This window comes from Chinchilla lanigera, unplaced genomic scaffold, assembly GCF_000276665.1.
Source record: "Chinchilla lanigera isolate Chin_1 unplaced genomic scaffold, ChiLan1.0 scaffold00002, whole genome shotgun sequence".
NCBI lineage: Eukaryota > Metazoa > Chordata > Mammalia > Rodentia > Chinchillidae > Chinchilla > Chinchilla lanigera.
In genome coordinates, this window is record NW_004955403.1 from 51610382 (window position 1) to 51625856 (window position 15475).

The 15475-nt window shown below is 44.2% G+C and overlaps 1 protein-coding gene across 1 annotated transcript in view; it reads right to left on the reverse strand.

Moving 5' to 3' along the window:
* The window catches only part of LOC102019560, a 25083-nt gene extending 21974 nt beyond the window's left edge, over positions 1-3109 (reverse strand). Inside the window, exon 1 of the mRNA XM_013514377.1 lies at positions 2969-3109. The gene's annotated coding sequence lies outside the window, so the exon portion shown is untranslated. The remainder of the gene's footprint in view (positions 1-2968) is intronic.
* Positions 3110-15475: the final 12366 nt, after the last annotated feature.

Sequence of the window (15475 nt, forward strand, 5' to 3'; positions counted from 1 at the left end):
TGTGTGTGTGTGTGATTTTTCATTTTTTTCCTGTTATATAGGGATTTTATTAAAAGAACTTGGACAGACCATAGGTCAAGTAGTATTTTCTGAAGATAACAGTTATGGATTTTAAAGCTCAACAAAAAGTCAATAGCTTCAAAAGCATTAGTGATACTCTCCAGTAATGGCATGGTAAAATAATTCAACAGTATGGCAATATAGAGTTCTAGGACTAGCTGGAAACTTGGAAATTATTTAGTCTACTACCTTCATCTTGTGAGAAAACCAGACTCAATGTTAAGTGATTTGCCCAAACTTATATACCTAATAGTAATAAAGCTAGACATGAAAACAAATTTTTCCTAAAATTAAATTTTATTAATGGTATTTCAACTGGCTTTCTATCAACTAAAAGTCTAGATTTTTCTCTAATGTCTCAGGCTATTGTGACATAGAAGAGTGATTAGGCACTACAGAAATAATTATTTTTAATTTTGAGGCAGGGTCTCATGTAGTTCCCCATGCGAGACTTGAACTTGCAATCTTTCCGCCTCAGCCTCCCAGAGTGCTGGGATTACAGCTCTGTGCCACTTCAGGCTTAGATTGTCAAGTCTTTGAGGCAGAAATTCTTTCTCACCTTTGCTCTCCACAGCATGTAAGCCAGGGCCTTGTGCAAAGTAGCCAGCTAATATCTGGTATTTGAAGTGGAACTGAGTTTGTGGGTAGAGCTGCAGTGAAAGGCAGGCGGAGGAATGGAAGAGGGAACATGAAAAGCGGAAAAGAAGGTGGACATGATTTCTGACTGTTCCAGGCTTGGGAACCCAGGAGTTACTCATGATGGGCTACTGATGACCTTTGATCAAGGAAGAACTTTCCTGATAGGTGAGCCATGATTTGTGCTAAACAAACAAATAAACATTTCCTAACATTCTGGAAAAGAAACACTTTCCTTCAGCCCTCAGTTGATGGAAAGATGTCTCCATTTCTTTTATTTTTTAAATTTTATTTTAAAGAGAACAAAATAAAACAGAGTTTCAAAACAGGTTAGTAGGAGAGTTTGGAAAAAGAAAAAAGATATCTCTGTGTCTAAGTCCTGTTTGTGGTAGCAAAAGTGAGGAACGGTTAGGGGTTGTCGGCTTTAGAGTTGAGTGCTATTCCTAATTCCCTTTCTCTTTTACTGTGACCGAGCATACACAACACAAAACGAGCCGTCTAAAATTGTACAACTCAGTGAGAACAACTCATCAAATACATTCACAACGTGATGCAGCCATTACCATTATCCCTTTCCAGGGCCACGTTCCCATCCCGAATAGACACCGTGCCCCCATTACTTGCTAAGTGCCATGTTGGCCGAGCTGCTGCTTGCTTCAGCTGTAAGTCGGGGTAATCGTACTATCTCCTCAACAGAGTATTGTCAGAAATCAATGACGTCATGCAGCAAAGCTGCTTAGTACAGCGCCCGGCACTAGACTTTGTTGCGTACACACTCAACACACTGTATTATGGGATGGAGCAGAGGAAAGACAATTCACAGCTCTGAGTGGGGTAGGGGATGCAGAATAGGTTCTCTCTCAGCTCGAAATGATTTGAACTCATGATTACAGGGTGCTGGTGTTAAACTATTAAAGGGGTTTGACAAGAACTATCATTGTTGACAAATAATCTTTCCAGGTTTGAAAAACTTTCCTTCCACCACCCGCACTACATCTGGCATGCTGTGAAAAAGCACACCTGAGACTCAGGAAGTAGGTACTTACTTTAGACCAAACAATCAGGGGTAAAGATGATTTCAGAAGCCAAACTTCGGAAGCACATTGTGTAATCTCAATATGACAGAACCCAGAAAAATAGGAGAGAAACCTGAGAACCCCCAAAGGCCCATGCACCGTCTAACTGAGAGTCAAGATGTGCAGACTTTCAATGCCGTCTTCTCTGCCCTGACTACACGTGGGATCCAGGATGGTGCAGATAATTGCTTTTCATGGAGGAGAGAATATTCTATTCCGTTTTAGAGGCACACTCATACTGCTGAGGGGATCATAGAAAATAACTCTTTGAAAATCATGATTCTTGGGGAGAAACTAGGACTTTTGAAAGACTCAAAATAGCCTGTGCTTTTTAACCTTCCCAGCCTCAACCTGCTGACGTGTCAGGTATGGGGAGCGGTGCTGCAGGAAGCTACTGTGAGCCCTGAGATAAAGAACGTCCTGGTGACTTGCCCTGTGTCTGGCATAGGGATGGCATTCAGCAGATATTTGTTCTGAGAAAACAGGGATGCTATTGATGGAGCCCTCTCTCTGACTCCAGCCATGGCCCCTTCAACTCTACTGTGAAGATTTGCAGGTGCCACATACACGGTGCAAAGTGACCCAGAGAACCACCTCTGGGGAGGATGTAGCCATTAAGACTGGAGCAATTTATGGCAAGCACACGCTGCTGCTTTGCTCTGCACCCCTGGTTGCAGTTAGTTCGTGCTGGCTTCCCATGTTTACTGCAGACATCAAGATTTGTCTTGGTGACATTCACACTGCAGCTGCAAGTTTCAGTCTCATGCCCAGAGATACAGGTCACTTGGGATAGAGGCAGTCACTGTCTACCCTTGTAGAGCCATAGGAAAAATCTTGTGCCAGGAACCAGGGTGCTGCACTCTAGACCTAGCTACAGTCTAGTTCCACAAACCCAGGGATCACTGAGATCTCTGCAGTCTCACCTCTTTGAACCTCAGATCTTTTTCTATGAAACAAGGGGCTTCTAATACATGATTTCTCTGGCCCCCCTCCAGCTGTAAAACACCATGTCCTATTTACTTATTCCATTTATTTATTGCACTCATGGCTTTGCAGTATTACTCCTGAGTGAAAATGTAAGTGTCCATACATGTGTTCAGTCACACACACACACACACCCCCGTCCCAGACCCAGCATCTTCACTGGGGAAAGCAGCACGCACACCAGAGGCCCCAGTGAATATAGATTTACTCACCACTTTCAGAGTGACATAGCCCAGCAGCCTCTGGACTACTTCCTCATCCTCCTTGTGACTCGGTGCTTCTGCTGCCAGATGAGGTCGAAATGGTGCAATCTGATTCCCACCCCCTAGAGCCTCTGCTGCGGCAGCTGCTGCAGCCGCCCCTGCCTTTCTACCATGGATGCTGCATCCGCACAGGAACGCTGAGCACAGCACATTTCTGAGCTTTGGGAGGCAGACGGGGTTGCTGCAGAGGAAAATGGGTTTCCATTCTTGACACGGCTATTTCCACCCATCGAGTATTCGTGTTGCGGGGAAATTGTCTTTGAAACATTGCCACCTGCAAAGGGATGGATTTGAGAAACCTTAGCATTTGCCAAGAGCAGACCCTCTTTGTGCAATCATATTTAATCATCTGGGATTGTGAGCTTGCTTCCTGTCTCAGACCTATCCACTAAGGTGACATTTGTTAAGTGTTTGTTGATGGTGAGGGTGACAGGGTCTTTAAAACATCTAAGGGCAAATGCCTGGCTTTCTCCTTCAGAAGTGATGTTTCTGTGGGCTTAACAGTTTTCAGGGCGAGATGGTTCAGCCTGACGGGGTGAGCTATGCTTTGTAGCACTGCTGGCTTTCCCAGCATAATCTGTTGGGAATAGAACAGGGCAGAGCCTAAGACTCATTTGCTATGGGAGTGAAGTTTGCTTTTTAATTTCCACAGATGTCACCTTGAATTGCTCACTTAGGTTGGGGGTGCCAGTTGCATTGGTGACCAGTCTTCACTTCCACATAATCTTATAGCGGATGGTCTCTGGGCAAATTTTTTGCCACCCTGAGTTCCAGTTTTCTCATCCATAAAATAATATCACTTGCACAGTGACTGTGAAGAATCATTTAGATGTCTATGACAGTGGTCTGTGCATCTTTTTGAATATGTTCTCCATCTACCAAACTTGGCACCATGCATATATGTTTATATATTTGTGAGTTTTATATGGTGCAAATATGCGATAAGCTAATATCTCAAGTCACAATATACACTTAGTGTCAGGTTTGTTATTAATGATGCTAAATAATATCTCAAGCAATGGTGGTAATTCCAAAACATTTTGACCAACTTTGCATTGGGAGTGAACGGGTCCTCATTTACTGAGTGAATGTGTCAGCTCTGCCTTCTCTAGCTGTGTTACTGCTATCCTCTTTCATTTGGAATTTCCTTGCAGAAAATTTGCAAGTGCAGTATCATTCCCTTCATGAGGCATTCCTTTAATTAAAACCAGATTGCATATTCTGGAAACCCACAAACGTGGAACTCTCAGTTTTTCCCTGGGAGGCTGGGAATCCTGTGAGTCTCCTGTGAGTGGCATGCATGGACAAAAACTTCATTTTGTCAACTCATGTCGTAAACATCCACAGAGCTTCACTTATTCTGGATATTTAAGATAATCTAAAGCCTCTGATATTTTCTTTCGTGTTCTTCATTGGATGGTTCTGTCAGTTCCCAGAGTAGCTGCATGCACACTTTTTTGGAAACACTGAGTTCGTAGACGTAAATGTGCCTTGTAAACTACAAACACCTGGTAAATCTAAGCATGGATGCTAATTCAGAGAATTTGCTCCCCTAAAGCTCAAAGGAAGTCTGAAAACTTTTTAAACAGGGATCTATCCCAGGGTGCTCTTAAGAACAGGTCTGATTCTTCCTAGTTTGTGATTGGAGTCCCAGGCAAGGGGCCACAGCCCTGCTCCAATTTGGTGGGTCCCGTGGTCATACCTAGACATTGTGGACTCCAGCAATGGCTCTGCATGACTGTTAGGAACATCTTGAGTGTAGATTCCAATTCCTCATTCTCTGGATTGGAGGCCCAAGAAGAATTCTTTGGGCTTGGAGCTGGGTAACATGTGCTCTTCTTCTATCCTGCTATTCTTTGTGAAGCCAAATTTACCCCAGAAAGAACCACCCTATGCAAGACAGTGGCTTTCTGAGTAGAAGTTTTTCTCACCTGCTCTGGGATAAATCCAGGAAACAATCAGAGAGACACTCAGGGACTATAGCTCTGTTCTAGAGAATGCTATGGATTGTAAATGGGAAGAATGAAAAATTCCTCAGCATTGCAGCCTCAGAAGGCTCTTTGAGTGGCAGAGACCAAAACTGTCAGGACAGTTGGAATACATAGAGTCCTCTGGACCCCCAAAACCTCAATTCTTCCACTGCAGTGAGATCATAGGGTTCTAATATGAAATAGGTGGGGTCCAGTGATTGGGTGCTGAGCCAGAAAAGATGTGCTTATGGCTTACGATCAGGCGACTTCGGGAAAGAGATGAAATATTCACAAGTTATATGACTTAAATCATAGTTCCTAGGGCAAGCCTGTGTAGCCCACCCTCACTGACACATGTAGGGTGGGTCAGATATGCCAAGCTACTGTGCCCTGCAGACTTCCTCAGGCAGGGAGAAACTCAAGGAGCCAGACTTTCCCCTGAACAGAACAAGAGTGCCTGAATAGCTCTTGGACAGTTTTCTGGGTGATTTTTTCTGGGGCAAATTTGGCTTCAGGGAGAGTAATAGAATAGAAAAGGTTCAAGGAGTTCATGTTATCCAGTTCTAAATGGAGACCCATAATGCCAAGAGACCATTTTAAACATTTATTCAGTGAAAAATAGACAGCAGGTAGGGCCTTCTTTCTTAGTACATTTTCCCAAGAAGGGTTGTGAACACAGAGCCCAGTTTCCCTGGCTGTGAAGTGTGGCCACGTCACTGGACCTTTCATGGAACCAAGCCACTTGTAGGTGCATTCATGAAGATACCATTGCTATGTGGCCTTCTCCTTTCCATGACATAATTCTGACATGATAAAGACCCAGCTTTGGACATGGAGATGACGATGAGTCTCTAAGAGATGGTGGGATAGTACTTGGGTTCGTGAATGATCCTGTGGAGCAGGGCTGTGGCCCCCGCCCCATCCAAACCCTGAACAACTATAGTGGGTGTTGTGGTGGGCTGCTTGGACCCTCCTGCAGTTCTGAACTTTCATTCTCCCAGCTGCTGGGAGCAGGGCTGTTGATGGCTTGCATTTGTGTTCTTTAGGAATTGCTCTTTCCCTAAGAGAGCTGACTCACCCCAAATCCTTCTCCTTCCTCCGGAGACACCACCAATAATTAGTTAATGCTGAGCAAAAAGGCCTGGATCCCTTGCCTCAATTTGGGACACTTCTAAAAGGACACTAGAGCTCCCTGTTCTGTAATTTCTGTTGCAACTGCAATGACCCTTTGTCCCACTGTTGCTTGAAAAGTACCTCTCAGATAATCTTTCCGTGCAAATCTCTTTATCCATCCATTTCCTGCAGAATCCAGGCCATGTGCCACTCATATTGTGGTGGCTACGTGAACATTAGGGTGAAAACTGTATTTATTTCTTAACTCTCTGCAGTGTAGTGCTTATTTGTTATAGTAGCTCTATGGAATAGTGAGAAACAACGCAGCCTGAGAATCAGGGGATTTGAATCTTAGTTCTGCTTCTTCTAGGGTTTAATTTTTTAGACTCTGAACTTCAGCTCTCTGGGCCCTCATCTTAGCTATAAAATGTCAATGGTGGACTAGCTCCTTTACAAGGTCTCATCCAACTTTCATAATCTGTTATCTTTGTTCTAAAAACTATCTATCTCTTTGTGAAGATATAGTGATCTCCAGTAGCAGTAGTATTAGTTGAAAATTTCCACCCAGGCAAAAGATTTGGAAAGTGACCCTGCCCGCTGACCTCTCTTTAGCTTCTCCTCATCCCACCTCTTTCCCTTCTGCCCCCACCACCTGTCCTCCATCTCTCTCGGATGCATCACATTCAGCAGCCAGAGAGGAGGTCCAGAAAACCTCAGTCATTTCTTTGAGCTCAGCTGCTGCTGTATGCCTCCAGCTGAAATTCCATCTGGAGCTAATGCTGTGGGCCAACTCCTCCTGTGAAACCGTCTTTTTTCCATTGCAGCTCTCAGCCTTGCACCCCAGGGGTGGCCTGTGCAGAATCGGCCACTGAGGACAAACATTGTATGTTTTCTTTCCCAAGTTGGAGCTTCTTTGGAATCAAAATGCCCTTACTACCCATGTCCAGGAAAATTATCCTGTGTACGATGCTATCTCCAGCTAGAAGGATCCAGCCCTGCCCTCATGGCACTTACATATGAGCCTAGGCATTGCCACTTGAACAGCCAGATTATGGTTAGTTTTTACTTAACGTTGCTTTGTAGTGTATGTGCATATGTGTTTGTTTTTCTAGTATCTCAGTTTATCCTGAAAGTAACTCAGCAAATCTGGTATTCTTATTATTTTCATTGTACAGATAAAGAGAAGATAAAATGACTATCTTAAGATCGCATCATACTGGGTAGAGTTAGAGTGGGAACCCTAGCCTTTAACCTCAAACCCTTCACTTTTGGCTGGGGTGTAACTCGGTGGTACAGTGCTTGCTTGACATGTGCCCTGGGTTTGACCACCGTGCCGTAAAACAAACACAGACAAATAAGACACTCTGCCATTTTTCTTTCCCTTTTTGTTAGCCTAATAAACTTTTAAAGACCCACATGTATATCTTCCAGGAAGTCTCTGGGCTCCCAGGAAACTTGGCTCAAATCTTAGGCTATACATGATTAGTTCCCTACACACCTCTCTTGCCTCCAACTAGATCAGGAAGACTTTGAGAATGGAGCCTGTGTATTGGGTATCCCTGTGGACATTAAGAAGCTGCCTGTGATTCCTGAGCCTGTGATTACTACTTTTTTGCCCCCCAAGTGCCCTCCTCCAATAGCAGTATAGCTTCCATTCCATGCATGTCAGGTTCCAAATGTCAGGTTCCAATTGGAGTCCCACACTGATCTCAATTCACTCTGCTTTTTGAAAGACCTCTTTTAGACCCTCTTGCAAGACTGGGTTTGGGGAGTGACTTGTGGAAGAGGATCAGTGTGGGAGAGCTGTGTTTGAGAAAAGGCAAGTAAGAGTCATCGGGAGGGAAACTAAGACATGAAAAGTGAGTCTTTGGGATATTAGTGGTAGCTTGGCTGATACATTTTTGAAGCTTCAAGGACTGCTTTCTTAGTCAGGCTTGGTGGTGCACACCTGTAATCCCAGCACTCAGGAGGCTGAGGCAGGAGGATTGCTGTGAGTTCGACACCAGCCTGAGGTACAAAGTGAGCTCAAGGCCAGCCTGAACTGCATAGCGAGACCCTGTCTCAAAAAGACAAAAAAAAAAAAAAAAAAAGAACTGCTTTCTTGTGCCTTTTTGGAGCTGGTGTGGGTGGTGGGAGTAAAGGTGGCGGTGGAATGTAAGGTGTTTTGCCCCAATTCTGAAACATAAGCAGCTGAGGTCCAGGATTGAGTATAGCCATGACCTTGAAGCTAAGTCAAAAGCAGGTAGGAAACAGCCTGGGCTTGTCCTTGCTGCCTGCGGGTCCCAGCATCCAGGCTGTGGTACTTCAGCACCGAAGACAGCGCCTGGGGATCCCCTCGGAGGCTGAGCTGGGAACTATGCTGGTGGTTGTCCTAACAGCAGATTTCTGTCCTTGACTGGCTGAGCTAAGGAAGGGAACATGGGGCCTTAAGAAAGGCTCAGCATTCCAGGAGTCTCACTCAGATTCCTAGGGATTTTCCTCCAGGCTCATGATCTCCTTTCCCTTTGAAACTTGTTTTCTCAGCTGATTGAAGCACTTGTCTACCTCTTTCTGCCCTACTCCAACAGAAAGAAGGTGAAATCTTGTGGTATCTCTTTCCACTCCCCAGAACTAATCTCATTCTTTAGGCCTAAGAGTATTCTCTCCATGGATGTAGTTCTCTGATTTCCACACAAGAGTTGGCTAAACAGCCTGGACTTTCAGGGAAAACATGGCTGGACTCTAAAATATAATTCTCAGAGAATTTGATTCCGGGAAATACGTACCCATCAGGGATATTTGGAGATGTGCTACCTTAGCTCAGTGGGATATTCCCACTCACTAGTGGGAATTTCAAGGTCAATTTTGGGCGAAGGTGGAATGTGATCTCCAAGAATCTCTAGGGCCTCAAGTATGACTCACATTCTTCAATAAAGACAAACTGATACTGTACCTCTATGAAAAGCCATCCTGCGTATAGTGTTAATTGTTCACCAGTTGTGTAACCCTGAGCAGTTCACTTAATTTGCTCAAGCCCCAATTTTCTAAATAATTAAAGGGGGCAACAACAAATATCACACTCTATAAATATTAATGGAATCATTTATGGGAAATTGTATTGTTGACTGTAGAGTAAGACACAAGAACTAAAAATATCAGTCCTTTTGTAGTAGTGGCTGATGAAGGAACTGGCATTTCTGGTTTCCTGATCGCCGTGGGCTATGAAAGTGTCATCTCACACCCATCATGGACTGTTCGGATAGTGACACCAGGCCAGTTCAAAGGGAAACTTGTCCTTCTGCTTTGAATCGGCTGTTGCCTGTGAAGTTGGCATTGGTCCCTTCTGTATCTGAAAAAAATAGGGTATGTTTTTCCATTTACTTAATAAACTCAGGATGCTCACATTGGCATCCTTGGTTTATCAGGCAGCCATACTGCTGCTGGAAACAGCTGGTGACACATGCGCCCCACCACTATTCTGCACTGGCAGTGAGACATCTCGATTGAAGGTTGCAGAAGCCTGTGGGTGTGTTGATGGTCATAATTGCCCACGTTTCCACCCCCCACGGCCTTCATGTCACTTTCACTCATTTGGCCATTGGTGGAGTGATTGACCTGCCTTTAGAGCTCATAGGAAAGACAGTTTTGCATGACCTCTAAGGGAGGGCAGGCCTGGCCGTCACTCAGTGTAGATGATGCAATTTCTACCTACAACTGGTGATCAAAGAATATGGTGAAAGGTTAAAGTTCAAAAATTCATTACATTAAAAGATATACTGTCTTTAATCTTCCTCAAAGTCCTTCCTCTTGCTTCAAACACACTTTCCCATGAAAGGGAAACATTTTGAATTGCTTCAGGACACTGAAGCAGCCAGGACAGCACAACTAAAGACACTCATGCAAGAGGACTTCCAGAACTGCTTCAGAAAGGGACAAGAACAATGGGATGTGTGTGTTCAAAGGGAGGGGCTATATTTTTGGGGAGGGTTAGTGGCAATGTGTCTTTTACAGCAATACACTTAAAAATTTAGACATTCACCACTGTGAATTCACTTCATACATGCCGATAGGCAGCAAGCCCCTTTACAGTCATCCATGATGTCTTGGAACAGTTTGTGTTATGACCAGCTGCCCCTTTCCTCTATCCTAATGGAAGCCAGTTTTGCTCATGCATCTTCCATTCCGCATGAAACCATGTGCCTGGAAGCTGCCCTGACCTCCAGCTCCAGAACACTTCTAATTGGGGACAAGGTAACGTCTCCCTTTTGCTTGTGGTTAGTGTTATAAAGTCTCCAGGAAAAACCTTCTCTACCCTAAGAGATAGTGAAGTATCTGAATGAGATGCTGTGAACTCCTGTCAGCCTAAGATTAGAGAGCCACATGGAGGATAACAGAGAGATGAAAAGAACTTGGGCCCTTAGTGATTCTTCCAAGTCATTGTGTCCGTCCATTCTGAAGCATGGGCTTCTTCTGGCCTTCTTGCTTTGTGAGATGACGAAGTTCTTTATTGACTGAACAGGGATTCCTACCACTTGCAGTGAAGAGCACTCTAACACACTCCATGGCTGTGATGGGACTAGGCCATTTGTCAATGACATGGCACAAACTTGACCTGTTTCTGAGCCCCACATGTAGTACCCCAAAATAATCTCTTGAGTTTCTTACATCAACACTGTATTCACCCACTCCCTCATGCTTAGCCACGTGTTTGAGATGAAGTTAGGTAGCAGTAGTCAGAAGATATAGTCTGCTTGTTCATGATTCTATTTTATTAGATATTCAGATTCATTCTTTTCTTTTTTTTGGTACAGGGTATCAAACTCAGGACCTTGAGCATGCCAGGCAGGTGCTTGTGCCACTGAGCTATATCCCTAGCTTGAGATTCATTCTTAAACAGAGCTTTATGTGACTATTTGTGTCATTTTGTTTTGGAAGGAATGATGTCCTATAGCAACATAGAATAATGGTCCTACCACAGAAAGAGATGTTTGTCAAGTAGGAAGAAACTTTTGTTCCTTGGATGCTAGTTTGGGGGCTCCAGATTCTATTTCAGAAGGGCTCCTTGGGGCGCATTGTTAATCTTCCTCTAAGGAGTACATTACGAGGCTGACAAATTCACCCTTCTGTCCAAGTCTTTCTAACTGGTGCTTGTCACCTGAAGCATTTGTTTCCTCTCTTCACTCTGTACAGGGCTAGAATGTGGAGGAATCATGGGTAAAGCTGTAGGATTCTTCACATTTATAGGTAGATGATTGATGTGCTAGGAGACGGAAATTAGAAAGAAAATGACAGATGGGGAGGTGCTGGGGATTTAGCTCAGCAGCACAGCGCCTGCCTGGCAAGTGCAAGGTTGTGAGTTTGATTCCCGGTACTGGAAAAAAAAAAAAAAAAGACAAATGGGGGACTAAAGCGAAAAAGAAGCTATAAGGAGGTCAGTTTCATTCTCCCAACAGATTCCATAACAAGACCTGGCCAAGACATCATATTGAGCAATTTCCAAGTATAAATGTTTGGAAAAGACCCCTGAGATACTTTGCCCATCCTTGGGATAGGAGGAGTTCACAGTCTAGTTGAAAGATGATGTAAACAAGCAAAAAGTGGCTTTTAGCTATAAACCTAGCAGAATAGAAGTTGTGAATGATTGTTTTGGACAACAATAGAAGAGTTTATCACAATAAAATAGGTCATTACTTTCTTAAGAATTTAAAGAATTTAAATTCACTTTATAGGTACAGTAGTAATATACAGAGGAGAAAGGACATTTGAGACTGCAATAGATTAAGGCTTATGTAGGATTTGGGGATAATTCCACTACCATCATGGTCATTGCTAATATTATTGAGCATCTACTATAATCATTGCTGGGCTCTTGGTTATAGTTGCTCAGTCTTCACAACATTGTGAAGTATTACTTCCCATTTTGTAATAAGCAGAGTGAAGGTGCCTAGGATCTTTTGTAATGCTTTTAATGAGATTTAACTCACACAGAATACAAGACACCCATTCAATGGAATTTTTATATTCTATTTTATATATTCTAAGTATATTCACTAAGCTATACAATCAACACCATAGTTAATTTTGCAATACTTCCATTGTCCCCAAATCCCAAGTTTGTTTATCTCCTTTCTCCTCATTTCCCTGAGACCTTTACATAAAGATTTTTGACTCAAACTTGTAGGGCTCTGAAGGATTTGTTAGGAGGGACACTTACAGCTCCTGAATTATTAGAATATCATTCATCTCTCCAATGTCTACTGACTTTGAGACTGATTTTAATGAGACAGTAAATAATATGGGGATGAATTCCTGGATGGACACGAGGGTCTAGTGTGCTTAATTTTTGAGTATATTGATTGGACTAGGAAGTTTGAGAATTGCACTCCTAGTGCAATTTCTCTCTTGCATGCTTATATGCTGCCCAGGGGCATTTCAAATAAAATTTCCTCTGCAGTTTGGGATGAGAACTTAGAGTACTGACTCATAGGTGACTAACCTCACCTCCAGACCTCACCTCCAGACCTCACCTCCAGACAGGACTTTGGGTACCAAAGGGCGCAAACCCCAGAGCCCTTTCCCCTTTCACTATAGAGTGGTTCAGGCAGGCTGGCAGTTATAGCCCTGTCAGAGATCTCTGACAGGTCCCTCTGTACTGAGAACTAGTCAATAGGACTCAAAATAAGTTCCTAAGTGCAAGAACTTGATAAATTTGAGATGTGGAGTTCAAAACTATATGTAAAAATATTCAAAATGCAACCACTAGATTACCAAAGCATAAAACATAAGAAGCATAAAGCATAAAAATCTGGTATCTTATTGTAAGCAAAAGTTCTGTCTTGATTACTTTTCTCTCATTGCTGAGACAAAATACCTGAGGCCCAAAATTAAGGAAGGAAAGGTTTGTTTAGCTTACAGTTTGTGGAGGTTTCGGTCCATACTGGGCTGGCTCCAAGGCAGAGTGGCACATGGCAAAGGGCAAGCATTCATTCTGAGGGGAACACAGCAAAAACAACAACAGCAAAAGGGAGGAATGGCAGCAAGCAGCCTCTTTCCCTCCCTTACACTGTATGCAAACTCCCTGCCCCAGGGTGGGTGTAGCACTCACACCCATACCCCAGCATGGGATCATAGATCAGTCACAAATCCTAAAAGCCTACCCCATGACTGCATGAGGATTTGGGGGGACATGCAGACACAACCCATAACAAGCTCTGAGATAGAGGTAACATTAAGGAACTTGCCTGAATCACACAGCTATCAGTGGAGGAAGAGCTGAGGTCCAAACTCAAGTCTGCCTGATTCCAAAGGGCAATTTTTTCCCATTCTGCCAGCTCTAGGGCAAGATGAGCCATGGCATGCCTTTGTCCATTTGGGCAGCTGGGACAAGATGACATAAACTAGGTAGCTTCTAGACAGCAAACAGATTTCTCATGGTTCTGCAGGCTGAGAAGTCCAAGATGTCAGCAGATTTCATGCATGGTCATGCTTCCTTGTTAGCAGATTCACTTTCTGGCACATAGATGGCACCTTCTTGCATGTCCTCCCATGGTGGCAGTGGGGGACACTAATCCATTCATGAGAGTTCCACTCTTGACCACATCACCTGCAAATGCTCTGCCTCCTAACGCCCTCATTTTGAGGGTTAGATTTTGGAGGGTCACAAACAGTTGATCGTAACATAGAAAAAAAATCAAAGACTCAACAAGGTGAGTGATACACAACTTCCCCTTTACACATCTCATGGGGGACGTGGAAAACGCTCTTACTGGTGTCAGGACAGGGGCTCCAATACTTAGGGGCAACTGTGAAAAAGAGTCACAAACTCTTTCCCTCTGATTTCTCCGGGCTTCTGTTTGCTCCTTGAGAGGGTGGCAGCTGGGCAGGGGACAGGGCTTAGAGCAGTAATGTCCTCTCAGTTGTAATAGTCCCCAAACTTCACAGCCTGTTTGTTTCTTAATCTTTTAAATTTGATGGGGCAAAGGAAGGCCTGCAGGAAAATTTCCACTTAGGTGTGACCATGCCAGTAATGTGACACCAGAGTTCAAACAGCTGGATGGGGCCACCAGCCTCACTCCCAATATTACTCCAGGGAGAATTGTCTCCACATCTCTGGTCTCCTGCAAAGATCCCCTGGAGAAGAATGAGGTCATGTCTGAAAAGCGAACTCAACTTCTTGGGGCAAGAAGCTAAATAATTCTGAGGCTTACAAGTGCCATTATCTGTCTCCAGTTTCTAATCCTGATTCAAGGGCCAGATTGAGTCTATCTTTTAAAAGAACTGGTCAGCTCTTGAATCAAAGAGCTGAATCCACTTATTTTCCTCTTCTGGGTTTTCAAATGGTGACAAGAGCCCCGAATGCCATAGCAACGGGAGCGGTGGAAATCTTAACCCTGAAATGTGGGGTAGAAAGGACCTCATGGAGTGGGCATCCTCAGAAGGAGAAGGTCATCTGCCTGAAGATTCTTTCTTTCTCCACCCTGATATTGCCTACTGTAGGCAGGATGTTAGGGCTCTGGCATTGAATGGTAGCTCTGATACCGACTGGCTGTGTGATATTTGGTAAGCTACGGAAACTATCTGAGCCCCTGTCACAGGTTTATTGTGTAGATTATACCGGAAGACAAACATCTAGAAGTGTTGGGCACATATAGATGCTCAACAAACAAAAGGCATTGTGACCTATTTTAAGCATTAGATTTTCTATCTCGTGATCCAAGTTCACCACCGACAACTTCTTTTAAGTGATGAGATTCATCCGTTTGGAAGAGTCCAAGGGAGAACAGCGTCCCTATCTCAGGCTGCCTTAGATCTGAGAAGACTCAGACAAAACCTCCTGAAACTTCCCTCCTGTGCAGCTCTTCTCAACTCAAGAGGCGGTGATGTGGCGGGAAGAGAGAACTTCAGGCAGAGAGTCAGGAACCAGAGATCCCGGATGCACACAGGCTGAACCCACAGGAAGACACAAGGCCAGTCATTTTTCTCCTCTAATTTTGGACTTCTGCTCTGCCCTGGGGGCTAAAAAGGTTGACAGCTCCTGGCAAAAAGCATGCAACAGACTTTGGACAAGGTTGACCTCCTCTGTCAAGTAGCTTTGTACCCAGCTCCCTGAGGAATGAAATCCCGTAGCTAGAGCTTGTCCCCAGGAGTCACCCAAAGAGGGGGCCAGTCTGCTGGGCATGCAATCACTGCATGGTAATTAAACTGGAAGGCTGGGAAGGAAGGACCTGTGCAGAGAAGAGAAGAAATTGGAAAACACAGGCTTGAAGGCCCTGGTACAGCTGCTACCTTCTGATACTTTACAACAGCTGGGCCACTGGCCACCTCCCCACGGACTCTGGGCCTCTGTAGAGTGACAGACACTCCCCAGGGGGTTCACTGTGGCCCATTGCGAAGG